The 21478-nt window shown below is 37.1% G+C and overlaps 1 pseudogene; it reads right to left on the bottom strand.

Moving 5' to 3' along the window:
* Window positions 1-11579: 11579 nt before the first annotated feature.
* LOC121762598 lies at window positions 11580-16844 on the bottom strand (annotated as a pseudogene).
* Window positions 16845-21478: the final 4634 nt, after the last annotated feature.

The following is a 21478-nucleotide window of genomic DNA, read 5'->3' on the forward strand; positions in this document are numbered from 1 at the left end:
GATCGATTATGATGAGGTTTTTTCTCCTGTGGTGAAACACACCTCCATAAGAATTCTGTTAGCTATTGTTGCAAGAAAGGACTGGGAGCTTGATCAATTAGATGTCAAGACAGCCTTTTTGCATGGTGATTTGAAAGAAACAATATACATGGCTCAGCCAAAGGGCTTTGTGAAAGCAGGGGATGAGAGAAAAGTATGTTTGCTGCAAAGGAGTATCTATGGATTAAAGCAAGCAAGCAGGCAATGGCACATGAAATTCAATGATCATGTGATGAGAAATGGCTTCACAAGGTTGGCTTATGATGAGTGTGTTTATATAAAGAAAGCAGGTGGAGCTGTGGTTGCATATCTACTATTATATGTAGATGATATGCTCTTGGCTGGAGCTGATCTGGAAGAGATAAGGAAAGTGAAGACTGATCTCAAAGTTGCTTTTGAGATGAAGGATCTGGGACCCGCAAGAAGGATTCTTGGTATGTCTATAGTGAGAAAGAGAGAGAGGAGGCAGATATTCTTGACTCAATCTGACTATGTTTCAAGACTAATCAGTAAGTTCAAGATGGGTAATGTGAGAGAGGTTTCAGTTCCAATGGGGCAGCATTACAAGTTAACTACTGAGCAAATGCCAAAATCTGATGAAGAAAAGAAATAAATGCAGAATATTCCCTATGCAAACATCATTGGAAGTGCTATGTATGCGATGATAGGCACACGAGCAGACATAGCTCAAGCAGTCTCTGTGACCAGCAGATACATGTCAAACTATGGAAAAGAGCACTGGTCTGCTTTAAAATGGCTGATAAGATACTTGAAGGGTGCCACAGATATTGGAATTATGTTTGATGGAGTGGCTGCTTGTGAGGGTGATGCTTTGGTTGGCTGGAGTGACTCTGATTATGCAGGGAATCTTGACACCAGGAGGTCCCAATCAGGTTACTTATTTACTCTATATGGTTCTGTGATAAGTTGGAAGAGTAGCCTTCAAGCAGTGGTTGCCTTATCAACAACCGAGGCAGAGTTCATGTCTCTAACAGCAGCAGTTAAGGAGGGGTGTTGGCTAAGGGGAATTCTGGAGGATTTTGGTGTAAGTCAGAAAGTTGTGAGCATTGGTTGTGATAACAACAATGCATTATGTTTGGCAAAGCATTCGGTTTACCATGAAAGAAGTAAGCACATTGATGTGCGGCTACACTTCATAAGGGAGAAGATTGAAGAAGGAGAAATAAGGGTGTTCAAAGTAGACACTTCTGAAAATCCAGCAGATATGTTGACTAAACCTCTACCAAAGGCGAAGCTGGATTTATGTATGAGGTTAGTTGGTTTGCAGAGGGAAATCAAGGCTGAGTGATGGCTGATGCTTGATGATTGAGCCATCAAGGTGGAGTTTGTGACTTGTGATGGATCAACATCAAGGCTGGGACAAGGATTGAGCTTGATCGAGCTCATTAACACAGCAGCTTACAGTAGCCGTCCGATTGAAGTTAGTTAGGATCTTTTAATCTTAGCCGTTGGTTTCTTACTAGCCGTTAAGATTGAGTATTAGTATAAATAGTTGTTTTAGTTTGTTTGAGCAATTAATAGCTCATTTTGTATCTTCCAGATTTAATCCGCAATCAATAAGAGTTTCTTGTTTTCTCAAATTGAACTTCATCTTCCTCGAGTATTCTTGCGTTTGATTCTAACATGTAATAAGGCCCATTGGGCTCAACTCGTACAGAGTTCTTCTTTTCAATTACATGACAGACTAAATTAGTAATACATTAATGTGTATTTATTGATTTCATGTCACATACATTATTGATACACAATTTATGGACTAGGAGTGAAGAGTAAGAGTCCGTTTAGTTAGAAAATTATCTTTAAAAAGCGTTTCGGTTAATTAGTTTGGTGGAATTAGATTCTTTGCACGATCAAGTAATGTCCCACAACTACATAATTTATCCAAGTGCCTAAATAATTTGGGGCTTTGGTAGTGTTGGGGGAAAGTTCAACATTACAAACAAAAAGTAGATCATACTTTGAAATCGAATCACCGTTTTAGAAACCATTCATTGTCATTTAACTTCCATCATTATATGGGACATCTTCCAATCAATTTTATTAAATTCTTAAGCTACAATCTATATCTGGGAACTAATTATATTACTAGTAGCTATTTTGCAATTGGAGTGTAAAGTCACTATGCACAACTTTGATTTTTAAGCGAACTTAACTTGTGCACATAAAAATTTTCTATGAACATAGTTTATTAAGTGGAAGTGGAGAAAAAATAAAGTAAAATTAATTAGAATTTTGATTTTTGCACAAAAAATAACTTATTTATCTCAGGGACGTTCAAAAATAAGAATTACTAATAAATTAGGGACAGATGTAAAGTACTTTTTTATCAAATTAGTATTTTATCTAACAAATTTATTCAGGACAATTATCGCTTTTTATCCATTTACAAAAGGCTTAAAGTGAGATTGAAAAGGAGGGCAAAATATATACAACATGAGTAGCTGAATTTTAATCTATTAATCCTAAACTCACGTGAAGACATCACCACCATAATTTAATCCCATCATTGGATATTCGCAAAGGTATATTGATGTAATAAGTTGCAATGATTATGATTATTGAGTTATTGAGGCCATGCTATATGGGGACTCATTTTAATTACAGGGTTGAAATTATATATATTGGCATTAAAGAGATTCACATGTATTTGCCACCCCAAAAATCCTCACATGCACCAATAATGCTTAATGAATTTCAAGATTGAACTTTTTGGTAGTTATAATTATATCTCTTCCATTCTCTATGTGCGTGTTTATTGCGACTTGCAATCAACTAATTAAATTTTTTTACTAATATAAAAATTATACTTCCTCTGTCCAATAATAAAAGTCATATTTCACTTTTACCATAGGTCTCACATTCCATCAATTTATTCCACTCACATTTTATTATAAAACGATATATATAAGTGAGACTCATATTTCGCTAACTTATTCAACCCACTTTTCTTTACATTTCTTAAAACTCGTACCATAACTAAATAGGACTCCTAACGATGAGCGAAGAGAGTATCTAAAAGGACCTAATCCTTTTCATTATTCAATTGTGAATTAGGAGATTGTGGATCAGTATCTTTGCAAAGGTTGATGAAAATTGAATACTATTAGACATAGGGTGATGAAAATTGAATATTATTAGACATGGGGTGTGATCAATCGCTAACTTTCTTAAGTTGCTAACTCTGTTAACTCATTAACGCATTTAGGCCTGTCAAATCGGGTATTCGCGGATACCCCGAAAATTTTGGGTACCCGATCCCGAATTTTCCAAAATCTAATACCCGATACCCGATCCGAAAATGATATCGGGTACCCAGATACCCGACTCGAGTATCCAATCCCGAAAAATCGGGTATCCTTTAGATTTTTATTTTATTTTATTTTATTATTTTTTAAAGAAAATTAGCTAGAAACTTATAGTCCGAATTCGATACAAACTTAAAGCCTCCTTGGAAAAATAATTTTCCAAAACTTAAGTTTTCTTTTTTTATATATACCCTGTAAAAAAACGATCTAGGTTGTGGGTAAATAATGAGGTAGTTTGTAGGCAATGGAGATAATGATGAGCACTCATTAATAGAGATGAATATGAATTCATGAACATCTTTTGTTAAATGGGGCATATTTTTATAGTATGACAATAAATTGCAACCCAAATCACAAATCATGGCAAAACCCGACTTTTGCTTCAAGGATCACAAAATTGGCTTAAGCTTACTAATGATAATAAACAACAAAAACAATAATAATAACAATAATATTATTATTACTTAAAACTAATGATACTTATAAATCCTAAATATAATATACTATGGACCTCATCTCATAATAACGTAAAAATCGTAAATTAGTTAAGAAAAATACTCAAATCTAGGAAAAATAAAGTGACGTGGACCTCATCTCATAATAACGTAAAAATCGTAAAATAGTTAAGAAAAATACTCAAATCTAGGAAAAATAAAGTGACGTTTGTATAATATACATAATAGAATGTTATAAGGTTATAATTAATTGCTAATTACTTAACAATCTAAAAAATAATACTAATTCTTAGACATTAGATTAAAAGATCCAATGATTAAAATAATGAAAAATGTATTATATTTTAAATTTAAATAATTAATAAATAAATTTAGAGGGTATTAATGTCAATTCTCTCTTATCAAAATCATTTCAAAACTTTAAATTAACTTAACTCTCTCAATTTAAATTATTTTTTCGTAAAATATATCAAATTAAAGATAAATTTATAAGTATTCCAACGAGATCTCAATTGTATATATTCCGACGATGTTCGGGTGATGAAATTTGATAATTTATATTTCAATTTTCGTATATTTTGATAAGTAGATTTTATCAACAAATGCACAAAGAAATCTCAATATAGTGTATGTAAAATATCAATAAAACAGTGTTAATATTTTCTTGTACTTATGTTATCCTCATGTCATATTGTTGATATTTGTAATACACTATGTAGATATAAAAAAAACCCACGAAAATTATCACATGATAACATAATGACGATATTACCCTTTTGTTGATATTTTGTCTACTATTTATTGAAATTTGCTAGCTTTAATCTCATCTACTCATTTTAAAATCAAAGGGTGTAGATTTAGTCCTAGTTTTGGATTATGATGTTATAAGTATTAGAAGAGGACCCGTATGTTATATTGCTAACTCTCTCTTAAATTGCTAACTACAACTAAATGATAGGTATTAGATCATTAAATCAAGGTAGAAGATCATTCATTCATGATACACAAAAAATGTCAATTAAGGGTATTAATATAAATTAACAAAAAGTTAGTTATAACCAACTTCTAAAATTCCAAAACTTTAAATGATTATAACTATCTCAATTTATATTATTTTTTTACACAAAATATATCAAATTAAAGATAATTTTATAAGGATTCTAACGAGATCTATCTTGTATATGTTACGATGTCAAAATTTAATTTTTTTTTATTTTCATATTTTTATGTATGAGACAAATGTAAATGTAAGCATCAAAATATGTTAATATAATATATATACAATGTCAATGCAAAATTGTGTTGGCATATTCAAGGAATCACGTTGATATTTTTTATATACTATATTGACATTTTATCCAAAATCCTAAATTTGGTCATTCTTCTAATCTATTTAAATTTAAATAATAATAAAAGAAAATTACACCGAAATTTATGAACCACTAGATCTTGGAAATCCTATAAACTTAAGTTAGTTGTAGTTAGTAATTAAGGGAAGTTAGCAATTGATGATACCCAATATACATATAATTATCTACAACAAAATATTGCACCGTCAATACTTTATTTAAAAAGTTAACAATCACTTTTCCGTATTTACTAGTATTTTGTTGATTTTGTTAAATTTGCATAGTCCATTATCAATATTATTAATAGTTAATAGAAATAGTACTCCCAACAAAAGACCACTTAACCTATAACATATTGAAACAACATTGTTTCTTAGCTGAAAAATATGTTCTACTTAAATAGATGTACTATAGTAGATCGAAAGTGATATACTTGTATTAAAATTTTATAGTACTAGTTGAATAACCGTTATTTTTATAAATAAAAGGCTCAAACCAAAAAATAGTGAGCAAGAATTCAACAACAATATCTCAACAAAAACACAAATCACCCAAGATCAATAAGAAAATCAAGTCACTAAACCAAAAAGCATAAAATATGTATACAACTTCGCCCATAACACACTTCACAAGAAACTAACCACCAAACAAGCAATGCTAAAAAAAACTTTATAACAAATCCAGGTTGTGTATACAACTAGTTGAAATGCAACACAATATACTTAATACTGCGAATTGTCAAATATTGCTGAAATTAATAATGATTTTGCATATGCAAAAAGTTTTCTGTGTAAAAATATTTTTTAAATTGATTTTAATCTTATGATCGTGGCTGATCATCCTCATATCAGGGTTTTAACCTTCTTGGTCTGTACTGTTTGTCTAATAATTATATTTGAGATCTATCAGAGCATCTACAATGGGGCATCCTATAGCCCACCCTATAGGGCATCATATCCTCCTCCACATCAGCATTTTATCATCATATCCTTCCACCTATAGTGTGATGCCTTATAATCCTCTCTATAACATTTTATTTATTCGAATAAATAAACACTACAAAATTTGAATAAAAAACTTCATTTCATTGAAAGTTCATAGAGTACAGTACTAAATAAAAAAGCTACAAATTCAACGGCCATAGCGGTTCCAAATTTCTTCAACCATATCGGACATGAGCCGAGCATGGTCTTTTTGGTTGCGCATTGAGGCCTGTCTAGCTAGAACCTCATTGTAGCCCACCGGTAATCCTCGAACGTGGGGAGGGGTCGCCCTGCTGGAGGTAGATCCTGAAGGGGCTGGCAGCGGAAGCGTGCGTAACAAAACGGATCACATGAATTTGATCTATTTAGCAGATTATTTAGACGACATCTATTCGCGTAATTATCACATGTATCATGCTCATAACTTGAATTAAAACATGCTTTAGCACATTAAATTCCTAAAACATGCTTACTACGGAATTAGCCAATTTACCTCGTTGATTCAATCAAGAATCGATGATGGCTTGCTCCGTCTCCACGTGAAGATCTTCAATACAAGACCTCGGATCTTCTGACTGGTGTCCCGGACTATACGCTGATATTTGTGTGGGAAAATCTCACCAACGTACTAGGACTCGAATAATGGAAGACATAACTCAGCTCACGGAGGAGAGCACAATTTTTGAAAATTCTCTTAAAGGAGGGGGACGAAAATTTTATCAATAAATTGTTGTGTTTTCTGTCTCATTTATTCTCCTATTTATATAAGTCACATATTGGGCCCAGTCAGGGATCTAAGGAAGAATCTGGAACAGGCCTCACCCAATTAGCTTTTTACTAATTAAATTGAACCCATAATTTAATATAAGCTTATATTAGAATATTACGAGCAGCCACTACAGAAGTAATATTGCACTGCCTTCCAAATCTGAAATTACAAGTATTCCGGGTTTCCTTTAATTGTATTTGATTTATTTTCCGCGCTTAAGATGTAAACATCCATTAATTAATTAATGTCTGCTATTGACTTAATTAATTAACATATTTCGAATTCCAAGAGTGGACTTAGCAAGAAACTCTTATTTATTATTCATAGAGTAATCAAACTCCAACTAGCTAGGTTCCGAATAATAAAACCTCGTTTCGAGCTCCTCTTGTGGATGTTATCAAACGAGACTCTCCTCGCGCACGTTTCAACATAATAGCAATCCTAGCACCTCTAGATAATGATCACCACTACCCAATATACCTGGATCGTTGGGTTACGAAAAACCCGCACCTTTGGTAAGTCAAAGTAGTGGATACTCAATATCGTATGCTCAATGCTAACGTACATTGATTAAGAAATTAGTTATCAAGACCTCGTCTTTCAGTAGATAGCATAAAGACTCGTCTTGCTGTTAGATCCATTCAGTGCTATACCACACCAACGTCATCTTATTTCAATAAGGTTTAGAAATAATCGGACTGACATTGCAACCTTTCGCGATAGGTAGTCTAGGCCTATCTAGGTTGTGAAATTCTTATTTTTCTTTGTTTAGAACTGACCGTGTTACTTTAAATTGGACGACGCCCACAACCGGTCTACTAAAACAAAGACTTAGACTTTGTTACGTTTGCTCATACATTTAAATATGCAATAAACAACCATTAAATGTATAACATAACAACATTATGACAAAAATAATCTGTTGCATTTATTGAAAAATAACCATTAGAGTTTTACAGTATGCAATCACTCGAAAGGTGATTTCTAGTATACAAAACCCTAACAATCTCCCACTTATACTCAAAACAGCTTTCGAGTATACAAAATGGTAGTGCACACGTCTTAAATATCTCCCACTTATACTGAAAGCGAGTTGAGGTCTTGAATGAGTCGAACTCCCATCCCTTCTACGTGGCAATCGAACGGTTTTACCGCCAAAGCCTTTGTAAAAGGATCTGCCAGGTTGTTCTCTGACGCAATCTTGACCACTTTTATGTCTCCTCTCTGCACTAGATCTCTAATGATATGATACTTCCGCTCTATGTGTTTGCTCGCTTTGTGAGCTCTTGGTTCTTTCGAGTTTGCCACAGCACCAGAATTGTCACAATAAATGGTGATGCTCTTGGGCAGATTCGAAACCACACCTGAATCCATAAGGAATTTCTTGAGCCATACAACCTCTTTTGCAGCCTCCGAAGCGGCCACATACTCGGCTTCCATGGTCGAGTCCGCGATGCATTTCTGCTTCACACTCTTCCAAATTACGGCTCCACCTCCTAAGGTGAACACATATCCTGAAGTAGATTTTCTCGAGTCCTGATCAGCTTGAAAGTTTGAGTCAGTATATCCCAAAGGACAGAGCTCGAATGCATTGTAAACTAGAGCATAGTCCTTAGTCCGTTTAAGGTACTTGAGTATGTTCTTTATGGCAGTCCAATGTCTTTGGCCCGGATTCGACTGATATCTTGCCACCATGCCAACAGCAAAGCAAATATCTGGTCTAGTACAAAGCATAGCATACATGAGACTTCCAACTGCCGAAGCATATGGAATCCTTCTCATTGCTTGTATCTCAGACGGCGTTTTAGGGCACATCTCTTGAGATAAATGGATGCCATGTCTAAAAGGTAAGAAACCTTTCTTGGCGTCCTGCATGCTAAAACGACTAAGTACTGTTTCGATGTAAGATTCTTGAGATAAGCACAACATCTTCTTATCTCGATTCCGAAGAACCTTGATCCCGAGGATGTGTCCCGCGTCTCCCATATCCTTCATCTCGAACTGGTTTGACAACCATGTTCGAACTGATGACAACATCTTTTTATTGTTTCCAATTAGAAGAATGTCATCTACATATAAAACTGAGAACACCACATTCCCCTTATCAACTTTCTTATACACGCAGCTTTCACTTGGGCACTTTTCGAATCCAAACTTGCAAACAGTTTGATCGAAACATTGGTTCCACGATCTAGATGCTTGCTTGAGGCCATAAATGGCCTTCTTAAGCTTCCAAACCATGTGTTCTTTGCCCTTTATGGCATATCCTTCGGGTTGTTCCATGTAGATGGTCTCCTCAAGACTGCCATTTAGAAATGCAGTCTTAACGTCCATCTGCCATACATCCCAATCCATATAAGCTGCAATAGACAACAATATCCGGATCGATTTGAGCATGGCCACTGGGGAGAAGGTCTCATCATAATTGATGCCTTCCTTTTGGGTATACCCCTTGGCCACTAGTCTTGCTTTGAAGACTTTAACTCGTCCATCGGGTCCACGTTTACGTTTATATATCCACTTGCTCCCAATGGCAGTACAACCTTCGGGTAGGACGGACAAATCGTAGACGTCTTTGTCTATCATAGATTGTAGTTCCGAATCCATTGCTTTTACCCATTCGCAATGATCGATATCTGCCTGCGCCTCCGCAAAGTTCTAGGGATCTAATACATTGCTGTCCGAGGAGTGATCCATAGATTCTCCCAAACCAATGTATCTGTCGGGCTCATGTGAGACCCTCCCACTGCGGCGCGGCACTACAATATTTTGAGTAGAAGTTGAAGTTTCGGGAATTATTTGTACACTTGGTACTTGTTCTTGGTTAATGGAACTTGTGACTGAAGTTAGCTCATCAAGAGCCACTTCACTGCTGGGTTTATGATTCATTACATAGTCTTCCTCTAAGAATGTCGCGTGAGTGCTCACAATGACTTTCTTATCTCGTAGACTAAAGAATTCATAACCTTTCGTTCATTTGGGGTATCCTATAAACAAACATACCTCCGTCCTAGATCCTAGCTTAGTTGGATCCTTTTCCAATACATGAGCCGGGCAACCCCAAACCTTGAGATGTGCTAGATTGGGCTTACGCCCAGTCCACAACTCATATAGAGTTTTAGGTACGGATTTTGATGGTAAATTGTCTAAAATGTGACTTGCGGAAAGCAAGGCATGTCCCCAAAATGAAATAGGCAGACGTGCATAACTCATCATCGATCGAACCATGTTTAATAAGGTCATGTTCCTTCTTTCAGCCACGCCGTTCTGCTGGGGCGTGCCCGGCGCAGTCAGTTGGGATTGAATTCCCACTTCCGATAAGTAGTCCAAGAATTCGGCACTGAGGTATTCGCCTCCACGATCAGATCGTAGGCATTTGATATTCTTCCCATGATACTTCTCCACAAGAGTCTTAAAGTCTTTAAACTTGTCAAAAGACTCTGACTTGTGACGCATCAAGTAGACATATCCAATTTTCGAGAAGTCATCAATAAATGTGATGAAGTATCGAAAACCACCTCTTGCCTCAGTTAACATTGGTCCACATATATCGGAATGAACGAGCTCAAGTACTTCCTTGGACCTATTTCCCTTAGCCTTAAAAGTCCTCTTGGTCATCTTGCCTTCTAAGCATGACTCACACTTATGAAAAGGTTCCTCCTCTAGACCTTTGATAAGATCTTGTTGAACAAGAGAATGGATCCTCCTTTCATTGGCATGACCAAGTCTAAGGTGCCACAAGTACGTTTCGTTCATTGAACTTGAAGGTTCTTTTCGTTTCTTTGAAATTTAGGATAGGACGAAGGACCCGTTGGATATATTGATCCAAGAACCCCACGTATAAGGTTTGGCAGCGGACTCCCTTGATTGATAATCTGGTTTGATCCACTTCCAGAGCTTGGAAAACCTCGACCCGTTGGCTATATGATCAGCCAAGAACCTCGGTATGGTTGAACGCCACAAGAACTTGCTCAAAGTATCTTGATAAGTTCCAAACAAGTGAAAAACTCTACAAAGAGAATTCAACTCACAAGACAAAGTCTATTTTCGTATTTGATCAATGGTGTCCTCAAATGACATGCTTACAAGGCTATTTATAGGCTAGAATGGACTCTTGAAAGTCTCATATTATTAGTACAACTTAAGACCTTTAGAATGATTCATAATAAGTGAAAAGTAACTCCTAAACTATTGGTGTGACTTTAGGACATCTAAAGTCACTTATTTAACTCAAAAAGTAACTTAAAAATGACTCTTCATTTTGGTTGCTCCAACTTGGACGAAAATGCATCATGTATCTTCAATTTGGGCCTCCAAAATGTGATATATAGTGACTCAAAACTTCATGCATTGGGCTGCCCACTAACTTGAATAATATTCACCATTTGGCCCAATGTAGATTGGTCTTGGAATTGGGCTTTTATTTCATCAACTAAAAGCATCATGGACTCCTTTATCTTCTTAGCTCTAGCTCTTGTAATTGGTCCACTTTGAATGATCAATGGATCCATCTTCTTGTCCTTGTAGATCAGCTTGGGTGTAGCTCCATCATTCCCTTCTTCTTCAAGAGGATTCGTCCTCGAATCTAATTCACCAACATAAGGAGATAAATCAGAAACATTGAAAGTAGCACTTACATTAAACTCACCAGGTAAGTCAAGTTTGTAAGCATTATCATTGACTTTTCCAATCACTTGGAATGGTCCATCTCCTCTTGGCTGCAACTTGGACTTTCTTTTCGAAGGAAATCTCTCCTTTCTCATATGCAACCAAACCCAATCTCCCGGCTCAAAGATGACTTGTTTCCGACCCTTGTTGGCTTGCTTTGCATATTGTTCTGTCCTCTTTTCAATGTTGAGTCTTACCCTTTCATGCAATCTTTTCACTATTTCGGCCTTAGCTTTTCCATCAAGACTTGCACGATCTTCAATAGGTATTGGGATCAAATCTAGTGGGCTCAATGGATTAAAACCATACACAACTTCAAATGGAGAAAAATTAGTAGCAGAATGAACACTTCGATTATAAGCAAATTCAGCAAAAGGTAAGCATTCCTCCCAACTTTTCAAGTTCTTTTTAACTAAAGTTCGTAGTAATTGAGACAAAGTCCTATTAACTACTTCAGTTTGTCCATCAGTTTGTGGATGACAAGTAGTAGAAAACAAGAGTTTAGTTCCTACTTATTCCACAACACTCGCCAAAAATGACTCACAAATTTAGCATCTCGATCACTCACAATTGATCTAGGAACACCATGCAAACGGACAATTTCTTTAAAGAACAAATCAACGATATGAGATGCATCATCAGTTTTGTGACATGGAATAAAATGTGCCATTTTTGAAAACCTATCAACAACCACAAAAACTGAATCTCTACCTCTTTTTGTTCTTGGCAAACCAACAACAAAGTTCATTGAAATATCCTCCCAAGGTGCACTAGGAATTGGTAACGGTTTGTACAAACCATGTGGGTGTGATTTAGACTTGGCTTGCATGCAAGTTATGCATCTTTTACAAATTCTTTCAACATCCACACGCATTTTAGGCCAAAAGAAATGTTCATGCAAAACATCCATTGTCTTATGGACTCCAAAATGCCCCATAAAACCACCACCATGTGCTTCACGCACAAGCAATTCACGCATAGAACCTTTAGGAATGCACAGTTTATTTTCTCTAAACAAATAGCCATCATGCCTATAGAACTTGTCAAATGCAGCATGCTCACAAGCTAAATAGATAGAAGAAAAGTCCGGGTCATTATCATACATTTCCTTAATCAACTCAAAACCAAGCAACTTAGAACTCAAATTAGTGATCAAAATGTACCTCCGAGACAATGCATCAGCCACAATGTTTTCTTTTCCCTTTTTGTATTTGATTACATAGGGAAATGATTCAATAAATTCCACCCACTTAACATGTCTCTTGCTAAGCTTACCTTGACCTTTCAAGTACTTGAGAGATTCATGATCCGTATGAATTACAAACTCTCTAGGCCACAAGTAATGCTGCCATGTTTCCAAAGCTCTAACCAACGCATATAACTCCTTGTCATACGTTGGATAGTTCAATTGAGCTCCTTTCAACTTTTCGCTAAAGTAAGCAATTGGCTTTCCATCCTGCAACAAAACAGCTCCGATGCCTACTCCAGATGCATCACATTCAAGCTCAAACATGTTATCAAAGTTAGGCATAGAAAGAATTGGTGCAGTTGTAAGTTTTTCTTTAAGGAGATTAAAAGCATGCTCTTGTTTTTCTCCCCAATAAAAACAAACATCCTTTTTCACAATTTCATTCAAAGGTGCAGCAATTGTACTAAAATCCTTGACAAACCTCCTATAAAAACTTGCAAGACCATGAAAACTTCTAACTTGTGCTACATTTTGAGGAATTGGCCATTCTAAAATAGCTTTCACCTTCTCCTTTTCCATTTCAATCCCATTAGCACTTATAACAAAACCAAGAAAAACAACTTTATCCATGCAAAATGAACACTTCTTGAGATTAGCATACAATGATTCTTTTCTTAAGGTGTCCAAAATAGCATGCACATGGTTAAGATGTTCATCCACATTTTTGCTATAGATAGGGATGTCAATCGGGCCAACCTGTTCGGGTTCGGGCCAACCCGTTCGGGTTGTCGGGCTATTCGGGTACGGGCTATTCGGGTTATGATTTTTTCGGGTTATAAAAGTTCGACCCTAACCCTAACCCTTGGGTTTCGGGCTAACCCACCGGGTTATTCGGGCCAATGCGTATTTTTAATTCTTTTAATATTTTCAAAAAATAATACGTATTTTAAATTTTCTTTAATTATATACATATTTTTAATTAATCATTCAATAATGAAATACAAATTTTTAATTTTCTTTAATATTTTTAAAAAAGATTAAGTTATTTAAATTTAAATAACTCATTCATTACATAATTATTTACAAAATATCTATCAATAGTATGTTTATGTTTATGTATTTAAAACATAAATCAACACTTTGTTTCAAAATTCAAACATAAATCAATTCGTAGAAAATTAAATAAAATTTTCATAACGTGAGAGGTGCATCGTAGATGTAACAAAAATATTTTGAATTGTTAAAGAGTGAATTATCAAGATGCTAGCTAATTGGAGTAACTCTAAGTTTTCTTGAATTATAATTGGTCAAATTTAATTTATTCCAGCTGTAAATAAGTCAAATAATAATTTATCTTTGTTTTAAGAATCATCAAAGTACGCATAATTCAATGACGAAGCATCGTCAAAACACTTTGCACTATTATATTGGAAATATACTAAAAGAAAGCTTTTATATACGCGTATTTATGAATCCATGAACCACATGGTGATTTTTTTTGTGATCTTATATAGTCGGTTGACGTATTTGGATTTTGCATGGTTTTAGAGGGTTGTCTTGGATGATTTTGATTATATTTCGATATTTTGTTATGTTTACATGTTTGTTGAGAAATGATAGAAAATTGATTAGAAAATGTACACAAAATATGTGGATGTGCTACAGCCTTGTTTGAGTCAATGTTTCTCGCGATTTTGAAGTCTGATAAACCTCTAATACATATCATTCTCTTCGTCTTCGAAAGAGATTCGCGTGGATATATTGCACGCCTCAATCGGAGCTTTGTAGAGAAAGTTATGACCGTTACAAAAACTGCTCGCTGTGCAGAAGCCTTCAACCCGACGGGCCGACCCGTAACCCGAACGGGTCAGCCCGCCTAACCCGACAACCCGAACGGGTCAGCCCGAATGGCCCGATTTTAAATTCGGGCTGCGAAATTACAACCCTAACCCTGTATTTTTATCGGGTTATTCGGGCCGGCCCACGGGTTCGGGTTACATTGACATCCCTAGCTATAGACAAGAATATCATCAAAATAAACAACCACAAATTTTCCAATGAATTTTCTCAAAACATGGTGCATCAATCTCATGAAAGTGCTTGGTGCATTAGTTAAACCAAAAGGCATGACTAACCACTCATATAGACCAAATTTTGTTTTAAAGGCTGTTTTCCATTCATCTCCTTCTCTAATGCGAATTTGATGATAACCACTTTTCAAATCGATCTTACTAAACACAACAGATCCATGCAATTCATCAAGCATATCATCTAGCCTAGGAATAGGATAGCGATACTTTACAGTGATTTTGTTGATTGCTCGACAGTCGGTGCACATCCTCCATGATCCATCTTTCTTAGAAACAACAATTACCGGCACAGCACATGGACTCATGCTCTCACGGATTTTTCCTTTCTCCAACAACTCTTGCACTTGCCTTTGAATTTCCTTAGTCTCTTCGAGATTGGCCCTATAGGCTGGTCGGTTTGGTAGAACTGCACCGGGAACAAAGTCAATTTGATGTTCAATACCTCTTAATGGAGGTAATCCACTTGGTTCATCCTCGGGAAAGACATCCTCGAATTCTTATAAAAGAGACACAAAAGTACTTGACAAAGAAGTGGTTAATTCGTTAGTGGTAAACAAAGACTCTTTGTACACTAAGATGAAAACACTCTTTTATTTAACTATTGCACTCTTTATTTCTTTTGCTCTCACATAGAAATTCTTTTTTTCTTTTCCCTCATTCTTACTTTTTTCTCGACTCTTTTCACTCGACTCTTTTTCAATGCCCTCGCTTTTTTTTTTCTCTCAACCTCACGAGCTCTCCTTGCTTGAGATAATTTCTGTTGATCTTCTTGAACTTGTTGAGGTGTCAAAGAGACAAGCATGATAGACTTGTTGTTGTGCTTGAAGGTGTAGTGGTTGTGAAATCCATCATAAGTCACTCTACGATCAAACTGCCATGGCCTCCCCAAAAGAATGTGACTAGCATGCATTGTCACAACATCACAAAGAACATCATCTTTATAATTGCCAATTGAAAACGAAATTAGGACTCGCTTAGTCACTCGAATTTCTCCACATTCATTAAGCCATTGTAGCTTGTACGGATTAGGATGTTTTTCCGTTGTTAAGCTCAACTTTTCCACCATTTCAGAACTTGCAACATTTGCACAACTACCACCATCAATAATCATTATGCAAAGTTTACCTTGGACCAAACACCTTGTGTGGAAGATGTTCTCCCTTTGTTGATCATCATTTCTGTTTTGCATGTTTAGAGCCCTTCGAACGACCAAAAGTTCTCCATGTTCTGGTCCAATCTCCTCCAATTGTTTATCCTCCTCCTCATCATCATCATCATCTTCACGTTCACTTTCAGATTCTATCTCTCCATTTGGCTTCAAAATCATCACCTTTTTGTTTGGACATTGAGATGCAATGTGCCCAACACCTTGACAACGAAAACATTTGATATCTCTATTTCGAGTAGAAGTAGAAGTAGAAATACCTTTACCCTTCTCAAATTCTTTGGACTTGGATGTCGACGCTTCATTTTGGGGTTTAGAACCTGCCCCAAAATTGGATTTGGATGAAGTTCACTCTTTTGTCCTTGAAGAATGAGAACTTGTTGAAAATTTCTTTTGGATTGTTCCCTTCTTCTTCAATTGTCCCTCCACCTTCATGGCCATATGAACCATGTCCTCCAACTCCACATAGTGTTGAAGCTCTACAATGTTTGCAATCTCCCTATTCATCCCACATAAGAATCGAGCCATAGTTGCTTCTCTATCTTCTTCAACATTTGCCCTAATCATGACAATCTCCATGTCTTTGTAGTACATCAACAGATTTAGTACCTTGTTTCATAGATTGTAATTTTTGATACAATTCACGAAAATAATGAGAAGGTACAAATCTCTTACGCATTATGCTTTTCATTTCTTCCCAAGTCGAAACCGGTCTTCCTCCATATCGCCTTGTACTAGTTGTCAATTGATCCCACCAAACTATAGCATAGTCAGCGAATTCAATAGCAGCAAGTCTAACCTTTTTCTCCTCGGAATAGTTGTGACATTCAAAGATGAGATCCACCTTTCTCTCCCACTCCAAATAAGCTTCGGGGTCACTCCTTCCTTGGAATGTTGGGATCTTCAGTTTGATGCTTCTCAAATCACCATCCACTTCATTTGTACGCCCTCTTCTACCGTTTCCACGTCTCTCATTTCGATGCCTATATGAAGCATCATCTTCTCCTCCACTCTCTTCCTCCTCGTTATTATTTTCATTTGTTGCCTGAACTTCTAGCCTCTCCAACCGCCCTGAAACACTTTCCAGAATCCGTGCAAACCTTGCAAATTGTTGTTGCATGGCTTTCAACGTAGGATCAACTGGAATATGATCGTCAGTAGAATCCATCCTCACAGTTCACTCGTGTATCACACAAAAAAATAAACCTCACAAAACACTCGTGTATATCACTCGTTGGCTTTTACCTCCCCTCAAATAACCTCACCTCTCAAGCCTTTTACCACTCTTTCTCTTTTGCAAAGAAAACACAAGTATAAAACAAATCAAGAACAAACAAGAACAAATAGCAATCAACCAACTTTAGCCCTTGAATGAAGGATGAAAGGAAATGGTCGAGAAAATGATGTGAAAAATGTATTTGGGTTTTTTTTTCTGGTTTTTTTTGTTTGCTTCTCTTTGTAAAGCAAAAAAAGATAATGGATAAAAGAAGGTAAAGATGTTTACTATATGTACTTTTTTTTTTGCCGCCCTTTTTTTTTCTTTTTTTTTGCAACAACTAGATAAAATGAAGATAAAGTTGTGCTAGCCTTTCTCACTTTTTTTTTCGTTTTTTTTTTTGAAACTAAGATATGAATGTAAGGTAAAGCTAAGAATAGATCAATACCAGATGGCTCGTGATACCAAATGATATGGATTGGGATAGGACGAAGGACCCGTTGGATATATTGATCCAAGAACCCCACGTATAAGGTTTGGCAGCGGACTCCCTTGATTGATAATCTGGTTTGATCCACTTCTAGAGCTTGGAAAACCTCGACCCGTTGGCTATATGATCAGCCAAGAACCTCGGTATGGTTGAACGCCACAAGAACTTGCTCAAAGTATCTTGATAAGTTCCAAACAAGTGAAAAACTCTACAAAGAGAATTCAACTCACAAGACAAAGTCTATTTTCGTATTTGATCAATGGTGTCCTCAAATGACATGCTTACAAGGCTATTTATAGGCTAGAATGGACTCTTGAAAGTCTCATATCATTAGTACAACTTAAGACCTTTAGAATGACTCATAATAAGTGAAAAGTAACTTCTAAACTATTGGTGTGACTTTAGGACATCTAAAGTCACTTATTTAACTCAAAAAGTAACTTAAAAATGACTCTTCATTTTGGTTGCTCCAACTTGGACGAAAATGCATCATGTATCTTCAATTTGGGCCTCCAAAATGTGATATATAGTGACTCAAAACTTCATGCATTGGGCTGCCCACTAACTTGAATAATATTCACCATTTGGCCCAATGTAGATTGGTCTTGGAATTGGGCTTTTATTTCATCAACTAAAAGCATCATGGACTCCTTTATCTTCTTAGCTCTAGCTCTTATAATTGGTCCACTTTGAATGATCAATGGATCCATCTTCTTGTCCTTGTAGATCAGCTTGGGTGTAGCTCCATCAGTAGCGTCGCCCAGCAGGACTTCGATCTCACGATCATGTAGCCGTCTTGTCACCTGCAATAAGCCAGGATCAAAACAAATATGATCAGTGACTCCTGTGTCAATAACCCAAGTGCAAATTGATGTCGAAGTCAAACAAGACTCGACAACTAGAGCCTGGTGCATACCTGTAGCCTTGCCCCGTTTAGGACAGTCTGGCTTCCAATGCCCCTTTTCTCCACACTTGAAACACTTCCCCGTGGGTTCGGTGCCTGCCTTTTTCCTTTGCTTCCAATGCCCCTTTTCTTCTTTCCCTTAGCTATCTTGGCCGGTCCTGAGTTCGGTGCCTGCCTTTTTCCTTCGCTAGGCTTTAAGCCAGAGGAACGAGGTGCCGAAATCATCATGGCCGCCTTAGCCTGGACCATAAGGTCCTCTGCCGACTGGAGTTCAGTCAACAGCTCTGCCAAGGTATAATTCCTTTTGTTCATCTCAAAGTTGAGCTTGAACTGTTGAAAGCTAGGGGGAAGACTTTGAAGGATGATAGTCACCTGGGACTCGGGATCGATAGTCTCTCCCAAGACCTCAATTTGGTTGAGGTGGCCCATCATCTCGAGGACATGGTCCCTCACAGACGAGCCTTCCTTCATTGTCTTCGACATGATACTCCGAAAGGCTTGAGACTTAGCCGTTCGATTCTGAGTACCAAAAAGATTTTTGAGATTCTGCATGATCTCGGCGGCTGTTTCCATGGCTGAATGCTGATGCTTGAGTACTGAAGACATAGATGCCAACATGTAGCACTTAGCCATCTCATTCGCCTTATGCCACCGTCTGTGTGCATCTCTGACTCCTGCCGCAGCGGTAGCCACCGGCACTGGAGGTCGCGGGGTGGTGAGCACAAAGATGTACTCATCGGCTGTGAGAACGATGTCCAAATTTTATTTCCATTCTATGTAATTTTGGCCCTCGAGTTTATTTTCTTTGAGAATTGCGGAAAGAGGATTGAATGACATATTGACGATTTGATTTGCACTGCAAAACAGAGTATTTTACTATTGTCATAAACTTATGTAAGAAGTTTGATTAGATTAACCATAAAACTTTTCAAAATCTTACAACTGTAAAATTAAAATTTTGTACCCTCCAGAGGAAGTCAATACGCATTAAAATCTTACAATTTTACTGGTCACAACACCGACGAATAGTCCAGAGACCACAGAGTGGCATGGCCGCCTAATGTTGCCTAAGCAAGACCATCTCTTTAGCATTACAGAGTCTCATTTCTACAACACACTCCCATAACAATGCTTATGTGCTGCTAACAAGATCAAGCTATCTCATAAATTCTGTGTGAACTTCTGAATCTCGCAGTTTCTTAGGATTATTGTCCCCACAGAGCAGGTGGCGATAATATTCGAAACTACATTCTAGTTCATACTATTTATATTTGAGAAGTCCGCCCTCATGAACTTGCTATTTTCTTAGGATTATTGTCCCCACAGAGCAGGTGGCGATAATATTAGAAAAAGGCTTCATGAATTGCAGACCAATTGATGGAGACCATATACAAACGTTGAGTTCATAATAATAGCTTAGATATTTGGGTTATGGTTTTTCTTTAATTATCCTTAGCCTTGAGGCAGTTGAAGGCTTAATTAAATTCTGTTTGTATTTAATCTACCGGACAATTAAAACTTTTATTAATTGGTATCTTCCATTAGGAATTATTGTTCTAGAATTTAATTCTTATTCATGTCTACTATAAGATATATCTAAAATAATTAAATTACTTAATTCTTAATAAGACATGAAAAATTAAATTCAAATTATTTCCATGTTCAAGATTAGGAAGAGATATTATATTATTTAACGTATTGATACATATCTATCCTTATTAGGATCTTAGATATATAAACATTAGGAAACTATTATATTATTCTTATCTATATCATCTAGGAATCAAAATAATATTATTTATTTCCATAGATATAGAAAATAATAAGATATTCCTTAAATCTAGATAAAATATTAGGAAACTATTAAATTATTCTCATCCATATCTTCTAGGAAAAAAAATTTTTTATTTAATTCCATAGATATAGATAATAATCAAAATATTCCTAAAATCTAGATAAATCTTCCAAAAGATTTTATTTCTATTAAATAATAATATTTTAATGATATCTTTTAATAAAATAATTAAATAATCATTAAAATAATTCTTCATCGTTATCTCATTCGTACGAGGTTCGCACGAACGATGAACGACGAAAATCCGACAAGTTCGTCGTTGGATCACGACGCACATGGCGTCTCGGCCACAGGCGCGCAGGTGGCGCGCCATCGTCTCGGCCAGCGGGTCGTCGCGGTTCGCCAGCGTCTCGGCCAGGACGTGCGCGGAGGCGCAGCTCCTCTCGGCCAGCGGCGAGCATCTGTCGCGGCTTCTCGGCCCGTCGGGTGCCGACATCTCTCGGCCAGCGGCGCGCATCCGTCGCGGCTTCTCGGCTCGTCGGGTGCTGACATCTCTCGGCCAGCGGCGCGCACGGTGGCGCTCCCGCTCTCGGCCAGTGTCTCGGTGCCCGTCTCGGACAACCAAGCCATCCGGCGGCGCGAGCTTCTCGGCCAGCGGCGCACACGGAGGTGCGCCCGCTCTCGGCCTTCCGCCTAGGGTTGCGGCTCCCGTCGCCCAGTGTCTCGGTGGTTCAGTTACGAGCCACCACACCACGCCAGCCACCATGTCGCTCTCGACGCATGTGCGTCTAGGGCCAGCGGTCTCGGCCGGCAGCGCGCGCGAGCCCTTGCTCGCCTGCGCGTCGCCCCGTGATCCCGGCTCCCACTGTCTCGACATCCCTATCTTGATCGCACGTCTCGTACAATTGAGTAATTCAAGTTCTTGATTCGATAGTTCTTGAGTTCACCATGCATAATAAATTAAACAAAACACCAAGAACATGCTTCGCAATCAAATAATACATGCATACATGAATTTTGCAAAATTTAAATCCAAATAA

The sequence above is a fragment of the Salvia splendens genome, chromosome 13, assembly GCF_004379255.2.
Source record: "Salvia splendens isolate huo1 chromosome 13, SspV2, whole genome shotgun sequence".
Lineage (NCBI taxonomy): Eukaryota > Viridiplantae > Streptophyta > Magnoliopsida > Lamiales > Lamiaceae > Salvia > Salvia splendens.